Raw genomic sequence first — 9,346 nt, forward strand, 5'->3', positions numbered from 1 at the left:
TGATTATTGAGCTAAGAGGTTGAGAGGTTAGTTGGAGGGGAGGGGGGGGTTGCAGTACGTCCACGCAGTATTCCAACAGCAGTGAGCTGAGCAGACACATTTGTCTGTAGCAGTCATTTATGTATTTATTCATTTGTTTGATTACAATTGAACATCTGAGGTAATATTCACTATATAACTATTACTTTTACTACAGTTTGATATCTAACGTGTACACAATTAATAAAGGCAGCTTTAAATGCTGGGTATGGGAGCTGTTGGTTTGTGGCATTATAGACAGCATGAGTGTTATAGCAGCTGGCCATTGACACAATAATGCAATGTGTGTCATTGCTGTCTCACAAGACTTGGTTCTCTGGCTGATTTTTGGCTGTGATTCCTTTTGTGTGGTGTCTGCATGTATTCTCTGTCTGTGTGTATATTTTATCCAGGTGATCTAGTTTGCTCCCCTACACTTACAGGTGTATAATGTATGCCTGTGGCCATTTATCAATTACCAGAGGGGTACACAGAAGGTAACTATCTTTTTTGGAGGGGTGGGGAAGGCAAGTATTTTACCAAGATAGACTTTATATATCCTTGCAAGCATTTGTCATCTGAATTTATTGGGAACTACTATTTTATTGCTTTGATCATTAAGCTTTAGGCATAACTTATTTTCCTTGAATAAAAAAAAGAATGTATTTCTTTTGCGTCTATATCATATTATCATACGACGTAAATAGCGAACGCTATTTCATCATACCGATAATATCGAAACAACAAAATATCGAACAAACGGAACAGCAAATTTTTTCCCAGGGAAAAAAAATTGCTGCTTCGTACAAAAAAATAAATAAACTTAAATGCAAATTTAAGTGGGGGGTTTGCCCCCCCCCCACACTCCCTCATGTGGGGGGGGCCCCACACCTCCCCTACTTAAATATACCAACTCCGAGATCGCACCATAGTGGAGGAAATGGCAGTCCCGAAGACGGACCATCAGATTTTTTTCCCCTGGGAAAAAATTCTATGTTCCGTGACTTCGCTATTTTGCCATTTCGACAGTATCGGATTGACTAAATAGCATTCGCTATTTAGTCCATTCGATACTGTCCTATAGACCCATTTCTTTCCTTAGTTATAATGTTTGTTCATGCCATGACTGGATGAAAATGTTATTAAAAGATGCCCTTAAGGATGCACCTTAGAGCATCTAGAAACCTCTGACTTAGGCTCCAGATCCATGGCTTAATTCAGTTACTTCATCCACACTTATTTCAGAGGAGTCTTGGTTGGTTATGGTATATTTGGAAGAGTAGGGAGGCGGGCACTATTTCTAGATAGGATATCCAACCATTTGCCATCTCACTTTATTGGGACCTACTGTTATATTAGCTTTGAACATATAGTTTTATAAATAACTTATTTTCCTTGAATGACAAAGAAAGACTGAATGCCTTTCTTTAGTTATGATTTTTGATTGGGCCATCATTGAATGAAAAGGTTATAAAAAAGTGTTTAGATGTACCTCAGACCATCTAGAACCTTCTGAACCAGCCCCCAGGATTAATTCAGTTACTTCTCCACTTGTATTCCACAGTAGTCTTGCCTGGTTATGGTGTGTTTAAAGTATGGAGGTTTAAAGGAGGAGGTGTATGTAGTCTATCAAGTGGCTATAATGAGTGGGTACTGAACCACTCTGTGGATGAAAATGACCGACCCATTTCTTATACACAGGTCACGCATACTTTTATCAACCAGAGGAGAAGTTGTGGATAGCAATTAAAAAAGAGTTGAAGGATTTCATCTGGGAGGGGAAGACAGCAAGGGTCAAGTGGGATAAGCTAATTCTACCAACAGAACAAGGCAGACTAGGATTACCTAATTTGAGGAGCTATTTTAGAGCAACACAGCTAAGGCTCTTATACATAGCACAAACAGAAAACTATAATTCAAAGTGGAAAGGAATGATGCTGACACAGGGAGGAAGTTCAAGAAATAAGGAGAGATTAAGATTTTGGATGCAGACTCTTAAGGAGAACAACCAAAATCATACGGAGTATTATATTCATAAAATAGCAGGGAGTATTCTAAGAAGTAAACCAGCATGAGAATGGAGAAAAGAGAATTTGTCAGGGTTGATTGTGGTCAGGTATATTAGGCAAGAGGGGCTGGAATTTATTGGAGAAAACTGGCAAAGGAACCAAGGTATTGGGAGCAAATAACTAAAAAGTGAAAGGTAATAGAATGGGAAGAGGCCAATAATTTATTTGGACTGCATGTTAGAGATTACCTTCCCTATCAAGGACTGGTATCAGAATACAGACAAAGAGAAAGAAATAGGGGGCTCCTAAATGACAGACCAGCACTGGTACAGTTTTTAATAGAATGTAAAACAGAAGCTGCCATTTAAAAAGGAATAATTAGTAAAGCATGAAGAAGTGTCTATATTAAATCCTCAAGGAGGCGTTCCATTGAACGCCTCTTCATTGACACGTAATCAGTGAAGTCACTAAACCGTGAACATTCACAACAGAGATTTCTTCGAATATGTGATGTAGAACCTATAAAATATTGCACGATAATTATAAGAATCAATCAGAGCAGCTTTGAAAGTATTAGGAAGAGAGATTGCATAAGCAATTCACAAAGAAACAATGGTGGGATATATGTATATCTCCCAAATATGCAACAAAGTCTAGAAGATTTAGGATCTTTGCATGGAAGTGTTTACATAGATATTTTTATACCCCAATTAGATTCCAAAGAATTTTTCCTCAGGTGGATAGCATATGTTGGAGGTGTGGTGGGCAAGAAAGATGTAGCTGGGAACATATTTTTGGGAGTGTAATGAGCTGGCGGACATTTGTGATCCCCTGCAGACCGCTCTGTTGGAGATGCTGGGTGAGCAGGTTGGCCTGACTGGGGAGATAATTTTTTTGAGTTATGCTACAGAATTAAAATTGCCTAGACATAGTAAAGCCTTGCTGAGTCTAATTATGGTGGCTGCCACAAAAGCAATTACTAGAAAATGGAAATCAAAGTCTAGACCAACTTTACTAGAAGTAGAGAATATGGTAACAGAGACACAACAACTGGAAGGTGGAATCTTTACAAAAGGGACGGAGCAAACTATGTAGAAAAAAATGGAAGTTGTGGGAACAATGTATGCATAGAAGGAACAAAGTTTGAGAGGCAAGATTTGAATGAGCCATATAATGCTTAACTGACAATGACTGGATGGGTTATAAGTGATGTATAATGTTTACAACTACAGTTGTTGCAATGGTGTCTGTGATGTAAATGGTTTGCAACTAAAGTGATATCATTTTGTATGTTTTTCATTTATATAAATGTAAGATTGCCTTTGTCATATGTGCAAATTTAACAAAGATTTTTTGAAAAAAAATGACCGACCTATTTGTTGTTTGATCACAAATAATGTCCATTTAGCTGTCATGACAGAACCCCGTCCCATTGCAATTAGCTCCACCCTATTCAATTGTTTCCTGCAGCCCCCGCCTTACTTTAAGTCATCGGCCACCACTGCAACACACTGAATAGGTGATCTAGGGACAGAAAATTGATTAGTAATTGCAAATAAGACACTACTCAGTCTGATAAAAGCAGAATATAATATAATGAGACATGGTTGTGAATAAAAGGTTATCAGTTAGTCAAAATAAACCAAACACGTAACCAGCTAACATAATATAGATGGAGAGTCTGACAAATCCGATTAGTAAATAGAGACATGCAAAAACTGAGGCTTCACAATAAAACCTATTTATTAAATTAAACAAATAGTAAGATATCATTTAAAATAACATTTAAAAAAGATGGACAGGTTACTTATTGACAGAATTTACAAGCTGGCTTTTAGTAGTAGATGTCAGTGCAACCATAATTCAATGAAAGACAACCCAGTTTAGTAATGGTATAAAATTGAAGCAATAGTGGTCACTCCTTACTTGAATGGCAGCAGAATCTAGAAGCAGTAATAATCATTCCTTGCTTTGAGTGACAGCATAATCTATAAGAAATAGTGATACGTCACTCCTTACTTCAGTGACAAAATATGATCAGTCCTTACCTGAATGACAAGAGTATGCTGCAACAGTACCACATTTATATTTTGGCATGGATGTTTGTAGTCCGTAATGGATATGTCTGAGTCCTCTGGATCCAGGGACAAGTGAACACACAATTTGTAATAGGACCTGCCCATACAGATAGTCAGTGATGATTGTCTTTGGCCAGAGTAGTCATGGCCTGCTGATACAATATAGGTACTTACTATCAAGGTACAGTCCTGGTGCCAAGAACAGATAGACTCTTAGATACTGGTACATTTTCTAGACAGGATGTCACTCTTGTCCTAGAATATTTACTCTCAGCAAATCTGTGAGACAGGTGTTCATCTTTGAATTGATTATTGTATAGTTTTGCAGGTGGAGGCATGTCTAAAATAGTTGCTTCTGCAAACGGGAAATTTTAAAGATAGGTGGCAAATATCCCTGATGTACAGTGTGACAGAAAGGAAAGGTATAATCTCAACTATTTTTTGTAAAACTTTATAAAAAATATGCACATGAAAGATTCCACTGCTACAACCTATCTTTGAAGATTTCTTTAAGACAAACTACCTTCTCCTAACTGATATATTGGCAAGCTTCATCTCCCCACCAAACCCAGTTAACTCCACTGATTATGAGGAAGGGACACACACAGGGTGGAACCATAATATCACATTAAGGTCAAATCACTGGATGCTCCTTTGGATAATAAAAATCTTTTTGGTACTAATGCTGCTGAACTTTTTAAATCTCTCTAGGATAAGGGTAAAGCTTTGGAAGAATTGAAACATGTTTTTGTTTTTCCTGTTCCAAAGTTTCAGAGGAATTTCCCCTTCCAAATCAGAGTTTCCTGGACTTTGTTAACACAAATGCTCTGGAACAGATAGTCTGCACCCCCACTAGGGGTTCTAATGTTCTGGATATAGCACTCACCAACATGGGGGGGGGGGTCACTGTACTTCCACATGTGTGATGCCCTCCCTGGTTAGGTCAGACCTCAACTCAGTCTTGTTTGAAGTAGCTACTGGAAGTGACACCCTCACAGGAACAACAATTATAAAATCTTTACCAGAGCTAACTACAGGATGCTAAGCAGTAGTATAAAAAGCTTCATACCTCCCACAATCATAGACACTAATGATCACTATGCAGAAGTGTATACAAATGTCCTATACAAACACTTAAGTGACTGCATAAACTCTGCTGTACCTGACCAGATCAAAACCAGGTATTCCCATAAAAACAAGCCACCATGGTGAACTTCAAGTATAAAAAAGATTATATAACAAGAGGAAGAAACTGTTGTCCAAAAGCAAGAGGGATAACACTCAGCAGAGGAAGCATTCCCTCCTAAGCCTAAACAAGAAAATCAGAAATCTTGTAAAGTCTTCTAAAGCAAATTCTGAAACTAAAATCACATTCCTAGCCAAGGATAATCATAAGGCATTCCTGAACTACATCCAGAGTGTAAAAGGGAATGCCCAGCTATATGTCAAACTGGTTGTAGATGGGATCACTCATACTACACTGGAAGATATTGTCAACCTGCTAGTTGATAGATTCTGCGCAAACTTCATCTCCTTATCCCCACCTTCCATATCCCAAAGCATACCTGACACCACTCCTCTGCTTAGTATCTGTAGAGAACAGGTCAGCTCTGCACTCACCAAGTTCAAAAACATGGCCTCAGTGGGACCAGATAATATCCCAGATTGTTTACTAAACAATCTAAAACAAGAACTAGCAGACACATTCTCTTTAATCATAACTTAAGTACTGGATGTGTGCCTGCAGAATGGAGAACAGCAACATTAATCCCACTCCACAAAGGGGGTCCCGTGTTTGGAGATCACCTATGTCCTTGTTGATAAGGTCAAAAGCAATTCTCTTCATGGCCTTGCGGATGAGGCTGGTTAGACTTATGGTTTTGTAATGGCTTGTAGATAAGTCTGGTATTGACAAATATGACATAGGAAATGCAGTTACCATATAAGGATGAAAAAGAGAAGTCAAAGAAGAGAATGGAAATACATGAAAAATGGTGCATGTTGATACTGAGACAAGTTGATACAGTGCTCCAGGAGATGATGCAAGGGAAAGAGGAATAGATATAAAGAGAGTGAAAAAGGCAGCCAGTATAACTGTTATGCTTGACTTGAAGAGTAGTTTCTAGGAGGGTAGTTTGCTAATACCCACCTTCAGGCTCTACTCTCTTCCTAAGCGGGTTTGGGACAGATAGATTTGGGGTAAATCTGAGGATCTTTAACCATGAAATATTCTTAGTTAAGAACTACCTGGGCTTTTCTAGATACTTGATGTGATGAATGTGGTACCTCCTGAAGGAGGCATTGTACTCTTTAAATGGTCATACAATTATCATCATACAAAATATGTGATAATACTTATTGTACATTAACAGGACATTAGCATTCAGAAATGTGCAGGCTGATTGGACAAAGCAGTCAGCACACCCATAGTAAAGCATACATTTCTCACAGGAATAAGTTTCAACAACTCACTTCCTCTCCATGCTACTAAGTGAAGAATTTAAAATGTCAAAAAAAACTTTCCCTCACTAGAAAACTACTCAGTGAAGCAGAGTTTTATTTATTTATTTTGTTTATGTACATTTGTTGACTGAGCATCTCAACCTCTTAAATTAAGAAATCTGACAAAGTCATAAATAACGTAGGGAGATTGTCCGAAAATAGGGACAGTTTTTAAATATTTATTTTACAAACTTAGAAAGATAATAGAATAAGAGGTTTTGCATTAGGATGAATTTTCTGGAGAATATGAACTCTGAAATTCAAATGTATGTCATTATTTTCTGACTTCAGTCATCAATGATTTGCCAATAATTTGCCCAAAAAACAAATTTTTATGAGGAATATTCTAAAAATATGAGGTAAAAGTCTGGACATTCTGCAAAAATCTGGACAGCTGAGATGTATGTGACTGAGATAGTCTGCCTGAGCATAAGAACAACTTTTCAGCAATGGCCCGGGAGAGAAAAGCTCCACAACAATAAAATTACAATACGCATAGATGCATAGTTATACAGATATAATAGACATAATAGACATCTTATATGTTATTGATACATACACATACATACATACATAGATGGACAACCTTTGTAGTTCATAGGCATACACAGTCTGAGTAAAATTAAAGTCGGTGCCTATAAGGAATAAAGTACAAAACATATATTACACATGGTATGTCTGGCAATTAAATATTTGATATACAGATCTACAGATTTTCATGAGTTTCTTTCCAAGTACATGTAGTAAAGAATATGTTCAAACAGCTTTTGCTTTAGATGTGAGAATCTGAATTTGATTTAACTTGGAGAAACGCACTGACAAGTTTCTGTTAGATGACCTTTGTTGCAAAGTTTAAAAGTTTCTGGTTCTTTAATTTGCTTGCGGGGGAGGGGGGTATTTGATTCCAGAACTTGGAAACATAGCATGAATAGAGTCTGTCTCCTGCTGTGTTTTGAGATTTGCTTATGAGGAGCAGAGATTTATCTAGAGATCTTACATTTCACCTTGGGATACAAGCCTGGATTAGAGAAACTTTTGTGAACAACACACCAAATATATGATGCAAAAACTACATATTCTACCAAAATCTTGACAGACTCATATCCGGGTAGACCATTAAAAACAGCTGAAACAACTGTGCAGTACATATCCTGGATGCCCCAGATAACAGTAAGCTGGAGGATGAGCACTGATGTCCTCTTATGCAATGACATTATTTATAAAAAGTAAGACTGTTTTTTTTCTTAAATAATGTCATTGTATAATAGCAATAATCCACTCCTGTGTTCCTGTGTATGGGTAATGCAGGATTTACCCACAGTTGGAATTGTTTAATTACTTGGACTGTCAACTGTGGGTAAATCCTGTGTTACTGACATCCAGTCATTGATTATTAAGGATTTTATATCATGGATTATACTAACATATCATATATGCTAATCCTGTAAACAAGATAATATAGGTCCCAGTAGCACTCCTTAATATGTGTCCATTGACAATGAACCTGGTGAGGCTGAGAAGGCATGCCAAACTTGGGATTAATGGCATGAGTGCATAGAGAAAGGTGTACTGAAAGAGACAGTCAGTAGAAAAAGGAGACCAAAAAAAATACACAGTGGTGAGTGAGAGTGAAATGGGAAGAAGTAAACATAAGGCAATAGTTACAATCTACAAAAGGGGGATTAATTGGGAAAAAGAATAAATGTGATGCGTGAAACACAAATTTAGTTTGTTTTTAGCTGACGGTTCCTAACTGGGCATTTTTATAATTACAAAACAGAGTCATGATTACTAAAACACAACTTAGAATTAATAACCTGTATACAAAGTCTGAACAACAGATACAATGAAGGAAAACACTGGACCAAATGATGCAGGGTATGAACTTTTATTTAGTTTATCTTAATCAAAAAGTGAGGCAATATATATTGAAAATCAATAAATACATGTTGACAAAATATGTTAGTTCATTAGTATGTAAAATTCCAAATTTCAACAGAGTTGTTTAGGGCACATTAAACTGATGTGAAAAGTAAATATGACCAAAATTAGCAGGCCATACATGTTTGCTGAAATAGCTGACTGAATACATGTCCCTGACCCAGCAGATGAAAGAAGAATTCGATTCCAAGTAATAACATTGGTCATCTTAAACAAAATGTGACAGGAGAGAGGAATGCAAAGATGAGCCTAAAAGCCAGTCATTGCCAATGGTTGCCTAATAAAGGCCAATGTTCCCAAAAGAAACAGTAATGTAGGACTCTAAAGCTAAATAGTGAAGGATGAGTTTGCAAATCATTTAGTAGTCATAATATAATGTATAAATAATGTATATATAAGTATCAAAACATCTTATAGATTCATAGTTTTATAGGTTTTACTAGACTTAGAGATACAGAAAACATTAAGTTGCTCAGTCACATCACATAGTACTGGTGAGAGATTAACCATGGTCCCCATTTAGCAGATCTTTCCTATATATCCTAGGTGGGAATTTGTGATCAGGATGCTAGAGAACTATGCTGCTTGATAAATAAAGCAGAATATTCCTCAAATGCAGCATATGAGTAGCTAAGGGTACTGAGACCCAAGATCTTTTTGATGAGGAAATGTTGAGGTTTCTCAAATTGGTTTAGAGGTATTTACTGAGGTACATGCCAAAGGCCGCATTATATTATTCAACACGAATGACTGAGGCAGTGCTTTGGTTCACTGTTGAAAATCTGTCTCACAGTTCCC

Source organism: Protopterus annectens, chromosome 3.part1, assembly GCF_019279795.1.
Source record: "Protopterus annectens isolate FY-2018-M chromosome 3.part1, PAN1.0, whole genome shotgun sequence".
Classification (NCBI taxonomy): Eukaryota; Metazoa; Chordata; order Ceratodontiformes; family Protopteridae; genus Protopterus; species Protopterus annectens.